This window comes from Ambystoma mexicanum, chromosome 5p (genome assembly GCF_040938575.1).
Source record: "Ambystoma mexicanum isolate Mex_15411 chromosome 5p, UKY_AmexF1_1, whole genome shotgun sequence".
In the NCBI taxonomy this organism is placed as follows: domain Eukaryota; kingdom Metazoa; phylum Chordata; class Amphibia; order Caudata; family Ambystomatidae; genus Ambystoma; species Ambystoma mexicanum.
In genome coordinates, this window is record NC_090930.1 from 653,350,753 (window position 1) to 653,356,752 (window position 6,000).

The following is a 6,000-nucleotide window of genomic DNA, read 5'->3' on the forward strand; positions in this document are numbered from 1 at the left end:
CAGGGTGTTGGACACCCAGCACTTTGGGGTGTTATGAACCAGTGCCTGTTGCATTGTGGTGGTGGGGTGTTGGAACACCCCAACGTTTTTGGATGTGTTCCTGGGAGGATTACCTGCTCGTGCCTTTGGAGAGACAGATTTGGACACATTGGTACCCTCAAGGGGGTGGTCCTCTCATCCATTGGGGCATTGTTGTGGGTACCTGTTGCCCTGTGTTCTGGCATGTATGGTGTGCTTTTTGGCAGTCTATGGTTTGTTGAGTGGCGACTGTCAGTGCACCATAGCTGGTTGGTAGTGTGATGAGGAGAGCATTGTAGTTTGTGGATTTATGTATTTCTCTGCGAGTTGTGGTGCTGGGGCTTGTTCCCTTGATTGGAGTGTCCAGCTGCAGTTCCTGCATGCGTGGGCTATGGGTTGCGAATGGCTTAGTTGGCCTGTTCTTGTTGCAGGACATTGAGGGCATGATGTTTGGTGGGAGCGCAGCTCTTTGTTCTTATGAAGGCATGGAGTGCAAGGTTACAGGGGTTTTTGCTTCTTGTCTGAGTGGGACTGGACGTGTTGTTGGAGATACCAGACTCCTGGTTGCTTTCTCAGATGGTCTCCCAACCCCCTCCGTGCTCTGTTCCATACCCGCTTTCCTTTGTCTGTGTTGAGGAGGGAGATGTGCTGTGTCTTGTGTCTCCCTTGCCATAGTGCTGTGTGAATGCAAGCTAGATGGAATGCTGATGGAGAATGTTGATGCGTGAGTGCCCCCGAATGTTCTATGGATGTCAGAGCTGAGAGCCTGTGCAGTGGGTGCCAGTTTATGTTTCCTGTGTCTTCCTTTATACTTACCTAGTCAACTGATATTTAAGTAAAATAGTTAACTTCCCTACCTGGTGTTGCTGAGGTCTTCTTCCTGAAGAGCACATCTTTACATCACGCTACTACTCTCCACATGTTTTATTAACCAGATACCAATGTTTTTGTCCCTTCACTGTGGTGGTCACTGTTTTTTCCCATCTGACAGCATGTTTGTCACAGGAGTTGGAACTAAAAGAAGATTTATAGCTCTCAAATGTGTACACTCCTCATTAGGGTCTACAAAAGGTGCAGACATTACTAGGCCTTCAAGCACTTTCAGAGTGTGATGTTACAGAGTGCTTTATGAAGAAGGGAAAACTATCTTTCTTGCAAGTTTAAGACTTCAGAAAAATAAATCCTTGAAGCTTTGGGAAGACTTTGAAGCATAGAAGAATGTAAGAAGGAAGATGAATGATAGATGGAGTGATTCAGTTTTCAAGTTTACTCACTAGGAGCAAAGATTTCAGACATTGGTAAACTGTGTTGGTGGATGTTCACAAAAAGATGCTTCAGTGTCAGTCTGATGTAATGAGGCAATATTAACCACATACGTCGAATAGATGTTAATATAGGAGCATGAGATCACACTCCCTCAGCATCACATTTCTCAAGTTCATTGGTCATCTCGATGTATGCCAACTATTTGGGCTCTGCAATTACTAAGTTGCTTGATAGTAAGTCAACTGCAGGTATCTCGATTCATTCGGAAGATTACCCAAGTTGCTATTCTTTATTTTTGTCCAGGTTCTACATGTGGCTCCAACTAGTGTTATACATTTCAATTGTATGGTACGACAGCTGGATTGGTGCAAGCCAGTAACGAGATATCATTCTGGCCATTTGGACCCCAATTATTTCATTATTTTCCAAATGTTAATCATTAAACATAATGTGGTAATGACCATTATTATGCTCTTTCTTAGAGCACAATGTTAACTTTAACATGGAAACTCTGCAATGGCGCTTGACTGCCTTAGTCTTTTTACTCAGATACATCACACGTACACATACGGAAGTCATCACACAATATATAATAGCGTAGGAACGCAGACGTGTACATCATTGATAGAACCCACCCCTCAAACCCGACATACTGGATGAAGGACAAGAAGACACTGTGTATGACACTAGGTATCATTCAAATACCGCATTGAGTATACGAGACACATTATGCACTCAGACAACCGTACCTAATAAACCCTCATCCTGAAGTCGTAGCAGGAGATTTGCAGACACTGCTGAATATCGAAGAGCTGTAAAGGAAATCTGACCAGTGCAAAGTGATGTCAAAAAGAGAAGATACAATGACGCACTGAAACAATATAAGAATACTTAAAGAATGAAGATGCAACTGAAGAAACAAAGTAAACATGTACACGAGTGAAAAGAAACATATATACAAAGATAAATAACCAAATGAGTAGTAAATTTATATACAGAGTAACGCAAGGTAGACGAGACACATAGAAGCTTCCTACAGTAGAACATATAAAATGAGTAAAGCAGCAATGTTGAAAAGATGGCTATCTGCTCTGAATAAAAGTAACACCAGGTTTGCAGAACTGACGGACACTGGAAAATGGGTTTGCACACCATCAAAGTATAGCTGTTGGACAGAGATCAATGATGCCAAGGCAAGAAGCAATTGCAGGGTACAAAGGGAGCCAACGAGGATAAGCAATGTACGCAGGACATATTTCTCTTATATTAAGTAAATGAGCAAACATTTGCGAATGGCAAGTAGTGAACAATTAAAGATGCAGAAAGCATATGTGAGATGGAGCAACCAAGCCTACAGAGCTTGAAGAGAGTCATCACACCCAGGATAATTGAATCAAATAACACTAAATAGAAAGGCGAGATGGACAAAATCATGGTCTCTTCACACGTGGTACATGACCAGAAAACTAGGCCTTTTCATAAACTCCAGGCGAAGAGAACAATGTACCTTAACTCCCTTTAAAGTTCCAGGGAAGAGAATGTTCAGCAAGGTCAAGTACAAAGAAGCAGCCTTGGCTGAAGGCTTGGCTGATGACAGATGGTAGACTAATTGGGCAAGTGGGCAGTATTCCGACATTCTCTGCACCTGGGTTTCGTTTTGCTTACGTGCTGCTAACAAGCTGAATGTCCAAGGTTGGGAGAGAAAGTCAACCAATCATGAGGTGCTATGCAATGGTGAACATACATTATTCCAGGGGCCAATTTGCTGCTGTTATATGGCTATAATCTGTATTATACATATTTAAAAGGGAAGTTCAAGTCATGCCCGCCAGAAGAAGGTCAGCCAATGATGTTACTAACAATTCTAGAAATTGTAAGTAGATATGGTCCCCTAACCGATTCCTCGGTCCTATAGGTTTTATTATTTTCCATGTAGAATGATGTCACAGCTGATGTACATCGAGGTATAAAGCCTTTGTGTAATTGAAATGTAATCGAGAGTGTGTGAGCTACGATTGTCAGGTTTTCCCGACTTTATTGAATTAATAATAAAGTAGTATTTGCCACTTTCTTTGAGTCTGTCTGGTTATTTGGGTTTATTATGGTAATCCCACTCTGTGCATAAAGAATGCCCAAAAGGTGCTACTGTACAATAGTCATCCAAAATGGCGCTGGTTCACAAACGTTGAACCCTGCAAGGTGGAAGGAAGACGCATCCACATCTCTCCCAGGTTTGTGAAACCACTTCCCTATTCCTTTCTCAAATATCAATGTCTCACACTTGAGGTCATCCTTTATGTTCCTGTTCTTCATAGATGTACACGCCTTTAGCCAATCAGGCTCATAGATTGGTAGTTTGCTTCCCCCAACAGCGTAACTTTAAGTGGTACCACGTTCTTCGTGTCTCATCTATTTTCTTCCTTTTTTATCTTTTAATTCATTGCAAAACATCATTCCCTTCCAAACTGACCTGCTCACATTTGTGAGCAAATTATTTTCCAATTTTGGTATTCAGATTCCACGGGTAAGTAGATTCATGCCCCCATCCTTTTCATCTGTAGCTCAACATATTACAATTGAACACATATTCACTTCCCTCTTCATCATCTTCCTCTACTTTTCTTCACTTTTGTTACTGTTAGCTCATGGTAGAATTCCTGTCCTTCAATAATTTGCAATGTATTATGGTGCAATAGGACATGCATTACTTACCATAAAAGCATTTCTGATGATTGTATCTGCTTAGTTTCACATGCTGTGCATATAGTCCATCATCCAGTGGTAACTGCAGAGTATTGCATCCTGTCTTTTGAGAATTGAAAGGGGACGTTGACATGGGCGTGCCTGTAAGACTATCCCTAACGTGACGTGTAGTGTACCCAAAATCCCTCACGCGTCGAGGTCCCTATTTTTTCTGCCGTGAGGGAGCCTTATGACTATCGTGTGTACAGAAAAGTGAAAAAAGCAGTAGATGTCTATGTTCCTTCTTTCCGAGCGGGGAGGAAGGGTGGGCGCAGGTGAATTTAAGCAGATACAATCATCAGAAATGCTTTCACTGTAAGTAAGGCATGTCTTCTGATGCTTGTTAATCTGCTTAGAATCACATGCTGTCGGGGTGATTATCCCGGGGTCGGCAGAGTCGTCCGCGGACATCCGGGCTGGGAGGCCCAAACTCCTCCCGTGTTCCCCAAAAGGAGTATGAGACACACACACAAGGAGCAAGGTTGTTCTGCGGTTTATTATAACAACGGCAGGGATGGGTTTTGGATCGTTCGCGTCCGTTCAGACTCTCACCCTTAGTGGGGCTCGCAGGCCCTTTTTACAGCAGTATGACGCGCTACCTGCGTCACCTGGGAAAGTTAGCAAAAAAGCTATTGCCACTCCGGATTGGTTCCCCGAGTGGTAGGGTTAGTATAGGTTACATATGGCAAAGGATATTAGTGGTTAAGGATGAGTCAGGTGGTATACTTGGGCTGTCCCTACTATTCGATACTTGAAAAATGCCTACTAGGGGACCCCTGGTGATTGGCTAATATTAGTGGCGTCAGTGATGAGCCCCCCTGCATTCTTATTGGTCCTCTCGCGAGGCCCCAAGCCTTGGACCATCGTCGTTCCCAGCTCGTGGTGTACCTGTCATTAGCAACAATGTGCAACTATGTGTTTATGCAGACAACGTACAGGTCTGTTCATAGACTTGTGAGCGGGCCGTTCCCATCGCCGTAGGTGTCCATCTTGCCGCTTTGCTGTTGCATCCTGTGTCCCAGACGTGGGACCCAGGCGACTTACTGTCTCGTGGGTCTGGCACCTTGTCAGATCGGCTTGGTCACGTGTGGAGAGACCATAGCTGGAGCAGAATTCTGCACATTTGATTTGTATTCCGTTTCTGTGGGATTGGCTTTTTTACAGGTGTAGCCTTGGCGCCTGGCTGGTAGCATGCGAGTTGCAACATCGTGGCCATAGCTATGAGCTCTCGCTGGGGCTCGTTCTGCATGATCAGCACTTATACTCTTGTTCTGAGAGAATTTTCATGGTGGGGCTCTTGCTTGCGGCCTACTCGGGCCTACTTCATGGGTGACGATACATAATCCATTGTACAGAGATCGCGGGTTGACATGGCGTCTCATGCAGTGTTAGGTATACATAATGGTGTCGTCACATTGCGAGTGGTGGGAGAAGCGTCAGCAAGCGTATACACGAGTTCTTCAAGCGTCTTGCTTTTCTGCATTACTATAAAAAGGCCTATGTGAAAAATAACAACAATGCACGTCAGTGGGTGTGTCAGTCACCTACGTCATAGCACTGGATATGTTCTTCGTGTAGGTTGGTGTGTGAGTGACCACTGTGCATGGTGGCACATGTGTTCTTGACAGTTGGCTAGGTCGTTATGGCATCTCTAATGATGTGGATACTTGTGGCTGTTGTCTCAGTCGAGTTCATCCATGCTGCAGGTGTCGGCCTGAGCCGGACAGGCTGGTGGGCATACCCTTATATTCCTGAACCAGGGTATTTTGTCATCTGGTAGATAGACAAACTCGTCCCGTGGGGGATGCCTAGGCCGTGATCCTCTAGGCCATGATCATGATGAGATTGGGAGGAGCTTGTTTTCCCATTCTCCCACTTCAGTCCCCCCTCTGGTCGACTTGTCGACCACAAACATATCTTTTTCTTCATCTCCTCTTATTCTCCATACTTTAGTTATTCCAGCCAAATGTCCAC